We start from the raw sequence: 12786 nt of genomic DNA on the forward strand, positions 1-12786 counted from the left end.
AGAGAGAGGGAGTTTGAGATCCCCCGTTAGTATGGTTTTGGTATCTATTTCTTCCTGCAACTCCCTTAACTTCTCCTCTAAGAATGTGCATGCTATACTACTTGGTACATATATGTTAAATAATTATATTGCTTCATTGTCTATGGTGCCTTTTAGCAGGATATAGTTTCCTTCCTTATCTCTTTTAATTAGATCTGTCTTTGATTTTGTTTTGTCTGAGATTAAGATTGCTACTCCTGCTTTTTTTTTTACTTTAGCTGACGCACAATATATTCCACTCCAGTCTTTTACCTTTACCCTGTGTGTATCCCTCTGTTTCACATGTGTTCCTTGCAAACAACATATTGTAGGATTATGGCTTTTAATCCATTCTGCTATCTGCCTCAGTTTTATGGGAAACTTTATCCCATTCACATTCACAGTTATGATTTCTATCTGTGTCTTTTTCTCCATCCTATTTCCCACCAGTTTACGCTTTTATTTCTCTCTCCTCCCTTTCCCTCCCCAAAAGGGTTTTGCTTTTGACTGCCACCTTCCTCAGTTTACCCTCCCTATTGATTCCCCTCCCTTATCTTACCTTTTTCCCCTTGCAACTTCTTCCCTCCCTTCTGACCATGCCCCTCTTTTCTTTCCCCTTTCCTCTCCTACTGCCTGTAGGACAAGTTTGATTTCTGTATTTATCAGAGTATGTTATTCCCTTCTTGAACCAAATCTGATAAGGGTAAAGCTCAAATACTGTTCTTCTCCCTCCCTTCTTTTCCTCTACTATAAAAAGTTTTTATGCCTCTTCATATCATGTAAGTTACCCTTTTCTACTATCTCCTTACCTCTTCTCCCAGAAGCATCTTTTTATATCCCTTAATTATGTTATCATTATATCAGTTATTTTATACTGACACCCTATGTATATCCCTTTCGATTGTCATAATAACTGTCCTATTCTCAAGACTGAAATATGTGTAACATATATAAAAGTATAATCTTATATCAGGATGTAAACAATTTGCCCTTATGGATTAACTAGGGTTTTTCCCCCTGTTTACCTTTTTATGTCTCTCTTGAGTTTTGTATTTGAAGATCAAGTTTTCCATTGAGTTCTGGCCTTTTCATCAGGAAGATCTGAAATTCCCTTATTTCATTGAATGTCCATCTCCTTGCCTGAAAAATTATGCTCAGAATTGCTGGGCAGTTGCTCCTTGGTTGTAGTCCAAGCTCCTTTGCCTTTCAGAATATCATATTCCAGTTTCTCCTGTCTTTTAATGTAGAAGCTGAAAGAGCCTATGCGATCCTGACTGTAGTTCCACCATATTTAAACTGTTTCTTTCTGGCTGCTTGCAGTACTTTCTCCTTGACCTAATAATTCTGGAATTTGGCCACAATATTCATTGTTGTTTACAATTTGGGAATTCTTTCAGTGGGTGATTGGTGAATTCTTTCAATGACTATATTATGCTCTTGTTCTAGGAGCATTGGGAAGTTTTCCTTGATGATTTCTTGGAAGATACTGTCCATGCTCTTTTCTTCATCATGTGTTTCTGGTAGACCAATAATTCTTAGATTGTCTCTCTTGGAACTATTTTCCAGTTCAGTTGTTTTTTCCAATCAGATATTTCATGTTTTCTTCTATTTTTTCATTCTTTAGATTTTGTTTGACTGATTCCTGATGCTTCATAGAGTAATTAACTTCTACTTGCTCAATTCTAATTTTTAATGAATTACTATCTTCATTTTGCTTCTGAGCCTTCTTTTCCATTTGGTTAATTTTACTTTTCTGGGCATCATTCTCTCTAATCAGAATCTCCTTAGACCTTTTCCCAATTTTACTTTTTAAAGATTTGTTCTCATGGGTGAATTTTTTTTCCATTTTTTCTTTTACCTCTCTGATTTGGTTTTTAAAGTCCTCCTTGAGTTCTTCCAGGAATGATTTTTGGCCTTGAAGCCAATTCACATTCTCTTTTGAGGTTTCAGATGTGGGTACAGTGTCAATGCTGTCCTCTTCTGAATTGATATTTTGATCTTTCCTGTCTCCATAAAAAAAGAATCAATAGTCCTTGGCTTTCTAGAATGCTTCTTCACTTTGATTAACTTTTTCCTGGCTCTAAAGTGGATTTCTGCTTCTGCGGCTCAAGGGGTTTCTGTTCCAGGGTCCTTGTGCTGGAAATTCTGGGCCTAGTTACTGGCTTTGTGTGCTGTGGTCTGTGGTTTCATGAGGTGTGGGGGAGGGGTGTTCTGGCTGCTGGAAGTCTCCTCTTCCCCTAGGGCAGTGCTAGGGCACTTGTCTGTGCTGGAATCTGCCACTTCCCCTGGCTGTGTGAAGTCACCTCTGGGTTCCTGGAGTTGATCCTTACTGGCTCCACTCCCCTGGGGCTCAACAACTCCCAGAATTTGACTACTGAAGCCCCATTTCTGGTTTGTGTATTTCAGGGTTTCTCCAGAGGGAGTATTATCTGGGTGGGGAAGGGAGGGATGAGAGCCTTTTACCTGGACATCATGATTCCTGAAAGTTCAAGAAGGCGAGTTTCAAACCTTTAGACTGTGGGCTGCAAGCCACAGGATTAGCTGTTCTTGTGACTGCAGGTGCTGCGCTGCTGCCTCCAGTAGCTCAACAGACTCTTGTCCTGGGCTAGGAGGCCTGGGGATCAACACCAGTTTCTTACACCCAGCGTTCTCCCAGCCTAGATTGCTGCTTGTATGTGAGTCGTGGTCCAGGTTGCTGGTTCTTGGGGGAGTAGACATGCTCGTGTGGCAGAGCTAGCTGTGTAGAAGTAGCTCTGAAAACAGCAGCACAAGGCCCCTAAAGCTTGGGATAAAGTACTCTTTACTCTGCAAGCAGTCATACCTTTACAAAAAGCTCAAGGGTCAAGTAGTTGGCTGGGACCACGAACAGGCAGTGAAAATGGTCTCAGATTCAGACTCAGACTTTGGAAACATTTTGGTGACAAAGAAGACCAAAACATACAGCCAGAAGAAGTCAACAAAGTCAAAGAGCCTACATCAAAAGCCTCCAAGAAAAATATGAATTGGTCTCAGGCCATGGAAGAGCTCAAAAAGGATTTTGAAAATCAAGTAAGAGAAGTATAGGAAAAATTGGGAAGAGAAATGAGAGTGATGCAAGAAAATCATGAAAAACAAGTCAATGACTTGCTAAAGGAGATCAAAAAAATACTGAAGAAAATAACACCTTAAAAATAGACTAACTCAAATGGCAAAAGAGCTCCAAAAAGCCAATGAGGAGAAGAATGCCTTGAAAGGCAGAATTAGCCAAATGGAAAAGGAGATCCCAAATACCAGTAAGGAAAATACTGCCTTAAAAATTAGAATGCAACAAGTGGAAGCTAGTGACTTTACGACAAATCAAGATATTATAAAACAGAGCCAAAGGAATGAAAAAATGGAAGACAATGTTAAATATCTCATTGGAAAAACCAGTAACCCGGGAAAATAGATCCAGGAGAGATAATTTAAAAATTATTGGACTACCTGAAAGCCATGATCAAAAAAGGGCCTAAATATCATCTTTCCAGAAATTGTCAATGAGAACTGCCCTGATATTCTAGAACCAGAGGGTAAAATAGAAATTGAAAGAATCCACAGATCACCTCCTCAAATAGATCCCAAAAAGAAAACTCCTAGGAATATTGTCACCAAATTCCAGAGCTCCCAGATCAAGGAGAAAATACTACAAGCAGTCAGAAAGAAACAATTTGAGTATTGTTGAAACACAACCAGAATAATACAAGATCTAGCAGCTTCTACATTAAGGGATTGAAGGGCTTGGAATATGATATTCTGGAGGGCAATGGAGCTAGGACTAAAACCAAGAATCACCTACCCAGCAAAACTGAGCATCATGCTCCAAGGCAAAATATGGATTTTAAATAAAATAGAGGACTTTTAAATTTTCTTAGTGAAAAGACCAGACCTGAATAGAAAATTTGACTTTCAAACAGAAGAATCAAGAGAAGCATGAAAAAAATAAACAAGTAAGGGACTTACTAAAGTTGAACTGTTTTGTTTACATTCCTACATGGAAAGATGATGTGTGTAATTCATGAGGCCTCAGTATTAGAGTAGCTGAAGGGAATGTGTGTGTGTGTATATATATATATATATATATATATATATATATATATGTATGTATGTATGTATGTATGTATGTATAGACAGAGGGCACAAGGTGATTTGAATATGAAGGGATGATATCCAAAAAAATCAAATCAAATTAAGGGATGAGAGAGGAATATATTGAGAGAGGGAGAAAGAGAAAGATAGGATGGGGTAAATTATCTCACATAAAAGTGGCAAGAAAAAGCAGTTCTGTTGGAAGGGAAGAGGGGACAGGTGAGGGGGAATGAGTGAATCTTGTTCTAATCGGATTTGACCTGAGGAGGGAGTAACATACACACTCATCTGGGTATCTTACCCCACAGGAAAGAAGTAGGAGGAAGGGGATCAAAGGGGGGGGACAATAGTAAGGAGGGCAGACAGGGGGAAGAAGTAATCAAAAGCAAACACTTTTGAAAAGGTACAGGGTCAACGGAGAAAATTGAATAAAGGGGGACAGGATAGGAGGGAGGGAAATATGGTTTGCCTTTCACAACATGATTATTTATGGAATTGTTTTGTGTAATGATATGTGTATGCCCTGTGTTGAATTCCCTGCCTTCTTAGGGAGAGTAGGTGGGGAGGCAGGAGGGGGGAGAATTTATAACTCAAAGTTTTAAGAGCAGATGCTCGAAAAAGGTTGTTTTCACATGCAGCAGAGAAATAAGATATACAGGCAATGGGGCATAGAAATCCATCTTGCCCTACAAGAAAGTAAGGGGAAAAGGGATGGGGGGGAGGGAAAGGGGGTGATAGAAGGTAAGGCTGACTGAGGAAAGGGGAAATCAAAATATATGCCATCTTGGAGTCGGGGGGAGGGTAGAAATGGGGAGAAAATTTATAACTCAAAATGTTATGGAAATCAATGCTAAAAACTAAAAAAAATAAAAAATCTAAAAATTACAAAAAAAAACTTTAGAATATATAGGCTCTTTTCTTTTTTTCTGGTCATCTTGGGGGAAAGACCTAGTAGTGGTATTGCTAGGTCAAACGATACCAACAGTTTAATATATTTTGGACATAATTCCAGATTGCTCTCCAAAGTGGTTGAATCAGTTCACAATTCCACAAACAGTGAATTGGTATCCCAATTTATTCCACATCCTCTCCCACATTTATCATTTTCCTCTTCAATAATTGTAGCCTATCTGATAGGAGCAAATCATTGTTTTGATTTACATTTTCCCAATAAATAATGATTTAAAGCATTTTTATATGACTATAAGCTGTTTGGATTTCTTCATCCAAAAATTGTCTGTTCATATCCTTTGACTATCAGTTGAGGAACGACTTGTATTATTATATATTTGACAAAGTTCATGGATAGTATTCTGGGAAGATGGCTGACTACATCAGAAAATTCCAAGCTCTCAAGATTTTCCCCCACAAAAGAGATAAAATAGCACCTTGGGGTGAACAAACTGAGGGGAAAAATCAGAATAGGGGGCACAACTGGGGTCTTCCTTGGGAAGATCAGAAGAAAAATCCCAGGACAAGGTTTGGTCCCTGTGAAGAGTGAACACCTCCAGACTAGGGTCACTTTAGTAAGAGCACCAAGCCAAGTGGCAAGCCCTGGAGTTAGTTAGTTTGAGAAGCTGCCTTGGCCCCAGCCACAAGAACTTTTGCCATAGGATAGTGACGGGAGCTGGGAATCTGAGCCAGAGAAGCTCAAGGGAACCTCTGCTGACAAGGAATGCCAGACCCAGCTGTGCTGTAAGGAGCAGCTGGGGTGAGAGGGAAAGAGCACATGCCTGGTGAGTGCAGAAGCAGTGCATTAGAAAGTCCCACCTGTGGGCACTTACAGGAGGTTAGAGGTTTGACTTTGGTTCCAGGCTAGAGGGGAGAACTGAAGATCTGGAGCAAGGGGCACCATTCCCCACACCCCAGGGCTAGAGGTGATTACAAAACTTAAGCTATTAACACAAAATAAAATGTACAGGCAAAGTATAAGGAATCCAGGTATAGAAAGCTATTATGGGAATAGAGAAGAGTGGAGTTCATCTTCAGAGGGAGATATTAAAGTAAAGAAACCCCCTTCTACCTCAAAAAGGAATGTCAAATGGTCACCTGCCCAAAAAGAATTCATAGAAGATCTTAAAAAAGACTTTAAAAATCAAATGATAGAGATGGAGGAAAAACAAAAAAAAAATAAGAATAATCCAAGAAAAACAAGAAGATTACGGAAGGAAAGTCGACCAATTAGAAAAAGGAGATCCAGAATCTTAAGGGAGAAAATGACACTTTGAAAATTAAAATTGGGCATGGTGAAGCCAGGAAAATTATAGGAGATCAAGAAATAATTAAACAAAATTTGAATAATGAAAAACAGAAGAGAGAGTGAAACCTCTTATAAGAAAAAAAAACTGATCTGGAGAATAGATCAAGAGGAGAAAACATAAAAATAGTCAGATTAACTGAAATGTGTGATCAAAAAAGAGTCTTGATACAATAATACAAGAAATAATCAATGAAAATTGTCCTGAAGCATTAGAACAAGGGAAAATAGAAATAAGAAAAAATCCATCTATCACTAATTAAAAGAATTCTTATGAGGAAAACTCATATGAATATTATAGTCAAAATCTGAAACCTCCAGCTCAAGGATAAAATATTAAAAGCAACAAGAATAAAACAATGCAAATATGATGGCGCCACAATAAGAATCACACAAGACATAGCAGCGGAGACATTAAAGAATCACTCATCTTGGATCACTATATATTGAAGAGCAAAAGACCTGAGACTCCAGTCAAAAATATCATACCCAGCAAAGTTAAGCATAATCCTGAACGAAAAAAAATAGACATTTGATAAACTGTCAGACTTTCAAGATTTTGTTTAAAAAAACCTGAACTTAATAGAAGATTCAACATACAAGAGCCAAGAGAAACATAAGACACACAGCAAAGGCAAAATATTCAATAAGAACGGACTATTTACTTTTTATATATGGAAAATACAAAATGCATATCTAAGATTCTAATTAATAATTGCATAGCTCATAAGAAAGATTGGGATAAACCTGAGTATGATATGAACTTAAAAAGTAAAATCTTTAGGAATAGCTAAAAGGAGTGATTATTTTATATAAATGAGGTGCAAGAAGGAATTAGATGGGGGAGAAGGGCTGGTAACCTACTTTCATGGGGAATGGGTTTAAGAGGGACCATTTCATATATATATATATATATATATATATATATATATATATATATATATATATATATATATATATATGTATGTATGTATGTATGTATGTATGTATGTATGTATGTATACACATTTAGAAAAGTATGAAAGTCCTCTAAACTCAGAAGAAATAAAATGGCAAGGGGATAAGGAGAAGGGAGAGGACAAGGGAGTGATCTTTAGAGAAGAGGGTAAGGGAATAGGCAAAAGTGGGGTATAAAATGGATCAATGGGAATGGGAGGATAAGGGAGGGATCTCTAGAGGGGAGGATGATGAAATAGGTTATAGGGGGCTATAGAAGGGTGTTTAGATTTGCTGGAGTGGGAGGATGGGTGGAATCCTTGGAAGAGGGTAAGTAAGTAATAGGAGGGCAAGGTGGTGGGTAAAAGTAGAGGAGGCAGGAGGGATAAGAAACAAACACAAAAACAAAGATCAACAGTAGAATTTGTTTGGGAAAGTATTTGGCTATACATGTATGTATATATGTATATGTGTATGTATATATCTATAACTACAGAGAAATATACCTGTACTTAATTGTCGCCTTCTGGGGGAAAGAATAAAGTTAAAAAGTGCACAGTAGAGAACAAAAGAAAACTTACAAAGAAGCAAAGAAAAGATGTACAGTTCTCAACACAACATGTAGTATTTATCACATAGGCTTTCTCGAAATGAAAATTTATTGTTACATATTTTCGATCCACTCTTACATTCTGCTATGCACATGACATGCTTTTCTTTTCTTTCTTTGTATTTAAGTTCATATTTAAGTTTATTGTTCTCTATTTAAGTCTTTGTTCTCTATTCTATATTTGTGTTCTGGTGTTTGAATCTAAAATATTTTTTTAAAAAAAGAAGAAAAAAGTTCTTTATATATTTGAGGTACGAGAGAAACCTTTATCTGAGAATCTACCTATAAAATTTTTTTCCCCAATTTTCTGCTTTCGTTCTGATTTTGGATACATTTGCTATTTTTGTACAAACCTTTTTTACTTTAATGTAATAAAAAGTATCCACACTGCTCTCTGTCTCTTATTTATTCATAAAATGTTTGCCTATTCATATGTCTGATCGATAATATATTCCATGTCTTCAGATTTTCTCGTAATCTCTCTCTCTCTCTCTCTCTCTATATATATATATATATAGATAGATAGATAGATAGATAGATAGATAGAGGATTCATTGATCAAAATGGATATATATATATATATATATATATATATATATATATATATATATATATCCATTTTGATCAATGAATCCATTTTGATCTTATCTTGGTAAATGGTACAAGATACTGGTCTATGCCCAGTTTCTGCCAGACTGCTTTACAGTTTTCTCAACAATTTTTACCAAATATAGACTTCTTATCCTAAAGACTTAAGTCTTTAGACTTGGCAAATGCAAGGTTGCTGTATTTATTTGCTGCTGTAAATTGGATATTTATTCTGCTTCATTGATCTACCTTTCTCTTAGCCAGTACTATATCATTTTGATAATTAAAGCCCTATAATATAGTTTAAGATCTGATACTGCTAAACCTCCTTCCTTCACATTTTTAATTAGTTCCTTTTGATTTTTTGTTTTTCAGTTTTGTTATTGTTTTTTCTAATTGAGTAAAATAATTTTTAGATAATTTAATTGGAATGGCATTGCATATATAGATTAGTTTAGGTAAAAACTATCATTTATAAATTTATAAGTAATTTATAAATAATTTTATAATAATTTATAAATAAATTTATAAAAATCATCATTGACTCTGCCTAGCCATGAAGATAATAAAAATGTAAGAAAACTACTCTTAGACCCTTTATGTTACAAAAATAAAAATCCTGAAAATTTTTAAAAAAGAGATTAACAAAACTAAAACCAAAATTAAAACATTGATTTAATAGACAAAATCAGGATCTAAGGTGGGTGTTTTTTTGTGGGGGAGGGAGAGAAATAGTAAAATAGATATGCTGTTCCCTAACTTGAATTTAAAAAGAAAGGAAAAAACTGAATTAACAGTATCAGCAATGAAAAGATGATGTTATAACCAGTGAAGAAAAACGAAAAGAAATTATTAGGAGCTATTTTTACCCAACTATATGTCTATAAAATTGGCAATCTAAAAGAAACAAATGAATATTTATACAAATAAAAATTACACAAATATACAGAATGGAATGTTTAAATAATACTATCTTAGAAAAAATTTTAAAATGTATAAATTAACTCACAAAGGAAAAAGCACTGGAACCAGTTGGATTGAGAAGCAAATTCTATCGAAGATTTAAAGAACAATAAATTTTAATACTACAAGAAATTTGAAAATAGTTGTGGTGATTGGAAGGGTTTGAGAGACATGGTTTCTAAGTAGTTATTCATTTTATTAGTAAGGCCAACACTTTATTAATAAAAGGATGGTCATTTGGCCGTCTCTCTTAAACCAAACAATCATGGTGTGTTCGATTAAGCGAGGTTAGGTTTGGATTCAGATTCACACTGGCAATAAGACACACTCCCAACAGAATAAAGTTTTTATTGAAAGACACGGGAAATACTCTATTAAACCCCCCAAACACATTATTTAACAATTCCTTCTACACAGTTAATGCAGTGACAAAGACGGAGACACAGAACCACAGAGGCATCACCTGTTCAGAGGAACACCACCACCCAAGGTTTCTTCAAGCTGGGAAATCCCTCTCTTTTCTACAAACGCAGAGACAATGACAAAAGACACACACACAACATACAACATACACTTCAAGTTCAGCACCTGCACCCAAGGCTTCTCCAAAGCTGGGGAACTCATTTTAAAGTCTCCTTGGTGGTTTTTCTGAACGTAATCCCAGGCAAAGTGTCCTCTCTGTGGGTGAGGTTCCAATGTGATTCACCCACGTGGTGATTTTTATAGGACACTGAACAAAAAAAGTTTTTCTCGCAAGAGAGGGGAGCCACTCCCACCCCCCTCATTCCTAAGAACTGGCTAGGCAATCTCAGGAATATTTCTCCAAGCAGAAGAGGAGTTATTTCCTATCCTTTGTCTTAGGAGTTTCCTGTTCTTTGTTCAGGGTCTATCAGTCTCCAAGCAGGAGAGTCCAAAGGTTTGTTAAAGGGTACAGAGAGCTTGACACATACGTGCTGGGCTTACACTGTAATATGGAGGAACTTCTCTAATGATTTATCATTCATGGTGGTGGGCTCAGAGTTTATATATTCTTTTGGAAGAGAAGTGGCAATCAACTCTGATTGATTAACACAATGGGAGGTGGGCTATATTAAAATGAGGGGCTATAATGGTAATGTAAATTTGATAGGCCCATGTGACCTGCTTATGTCACAGGAAGCCTAAGTCAAATGTGGTGGAAGAAGCTTGCTGAAGGAAAGAATCAGGAAGGATGGAGCAGGAAATGCTCAGGGCGGTTAGAGCTGAGGGAGAGAGCAGATACTGTTACCTTAATAGAAAAGATCCAGAAATATGATGGGACTCGGTACACAATTATTGATTTAGCCAATGCTTTCTTTATGATCCCAATAGCTTCTAAACAACGGGACCAGTTGGTTTTACTTGGCAAGGCTGTCAATATATGTTTACACACTTGCCACAAGGGTATTTGCATAACCCCACTATTTGTAGGATTGTGGCTGAACATTTAGATGAATTAAAGCTACCTGGTATACAGCTTACCCCCTACATAGATGATATCATGATACAGAGAGAAAATGTAAAAGGAGTGGAGAAGAGTTTGATACTATTAATTGAGCATATGAAAAGCAAAGGATGGAAAATTAACCTTGAAAAAATTCAAGGGCCAGCTCAAACTGTAAAATTTTAGGGTATACAGTAGAATAAGGGACTGTGAGAAATTCTCCCATGAGCCCAAAAAAAGATTTTCCTGTCCTTACCAATAAGAAAGAGGCCCAAAAGTTTATAGGACAATTTGGATATTGGAGACACCACATTCCATATTTGGGACAGATTTTGAAATCCTTACATAAAGTTACTAGGAAAAAATATGAATTTGATTGGGGACTGTAAGGGGGCAACTTAGAGCCAACCCCTACCCTCGCTGGACCTCTGCACCCAGGGCCTGCTGAGGTAAACTCAGGCTTCTGAGGTAAGGGTGGGACAAGATGGCACTAGGAGGAAGGGTCTCACCTTTGTTGACAATGTGGCAGTTCCGGGTCTTTGTCCGGACTTGCCTGATCACAAGGGAATCATGGGAGAGTGCGGGAAGGAAAAGGGAGGAGAGTAGGAGGAACCAGGGCAGCCCTAGTGCCTACGTAACCAAAGCTATAAAAGTTTTGCTACTAAGCTGAATAAACGGAGTTGTTCATCATCTTGCCTACCGCCTCATTCATTGCCCGTGAGATCAGGCCTTTGCTGGACAAAGGCCTGGGACTTGGGGGGGAGGCAAGGACCCCAACAAGTGATGCCCAAAAGTGGGGCCCCGCATGGAGCAACACACACCCCCACGTTCCCCAGGGAGCCTCCTTCCTGTGAGAGGACGGAGAAGACGGCGCGCACAACCCTGGGACGAATTTGCAGCATGGGAGGACCAGTCCACGTCTCCGTGGGCAACCCAGATTCTACGCTGGTGAGGTAAGGAATCTCCCTTATCATGGGGCAGGCAGAGTCCTTAGGAGCCGCCATGGATCAGGTCACATTTGTAAAAATCATATATAAGACGGCCAAGGATCAGGGGTCTCCAGAAAGTACAACCGGCTGCAATGGCTGCCCAACCTCTTACATGGGAATTTGAAGGAAGACAAGGTCAGATCAGTCCTTATGTGGTCTCTGGCCTCCCAGTAATTCTATGGGGGCAAGACTTCTTGGCCCAACTGGGTATTACCATCACCACCCAGAGTTTTTCGTAAGGTCCCCTGGCAAGGCTGCACCACCCATTCAGGTCCCGGCCCTCACTTGGACAAGTGACGAGCCGATATGGGTGGACCAGTGGGCCCTGTCTAGAGAAAAAATAGCAGCCCTCAAGGTGATAGTTCAGGAACAATTGGAGGCTGGTCACATAGAACCTTCCACGAGCCCATGGAATTCTCCTGTGTTCTGCATCAAGAAAAAATCAGGTAAATGGAGGATGCTTACTGACCTTCGTCAGGTCAATGCCTCTATGGAAACGATGGGGGACCTTCAACCAGGGCTCCCTTCACCAAACACGGTCCCAAGAGGATCTAAAATTTGGGTTATTGATATAAAGGATTGCTTTTAGCATTCCACTGCATCCTAATGATACCCGGCAATTCACCTTTTCCATTCCTTCAGTGAGTTTACAAGAGCCTTATGTCAGATATCAATGGAAAGTGCTCCCTCAAGGCATGAAAAATAGTTCCACCTTGTGCCAATGGTATGTTCAACAAGTTCTCCACTCTGTCCGCGAGCACTACCCAACTGTTCTCTTAATACATTATATGGATTACCTCTTGGCAGCTCATCCCGATTGTGACCTCCTGGAAGAGGTCCTGCAGACCATTGTTACACA

The 12786-nt window shown here is 38.2% G+C and overlaps 1 pseudogene; it reads right to left on the minus strand.

The window, feature by feature from the left end:
• LOC118841149 overlaps positions 1–2736 on the minus strand; it is a 68306-nt pseudogene extending 65570 nt beyond the window's left edge.
• Between the last annotated feature and the right edge of the window lie 10050 nt (positions 2737–12786).

Source organism: Trichosurus vulpecula, chromosome 3 (genome assembly GCF_011100635.1).
Source record: "Trichosurus vulpecula isolate mTriVul1 chromosome 3, mTriVul1.pri, whole genome shotgun sequence".
Lineage (NCBI taxonomy): Eukaryota > Metazoa > Chordata > Mammalia > Diprotodontia > Phalangeridae > Trichosurus > Trichosurus vulpecula.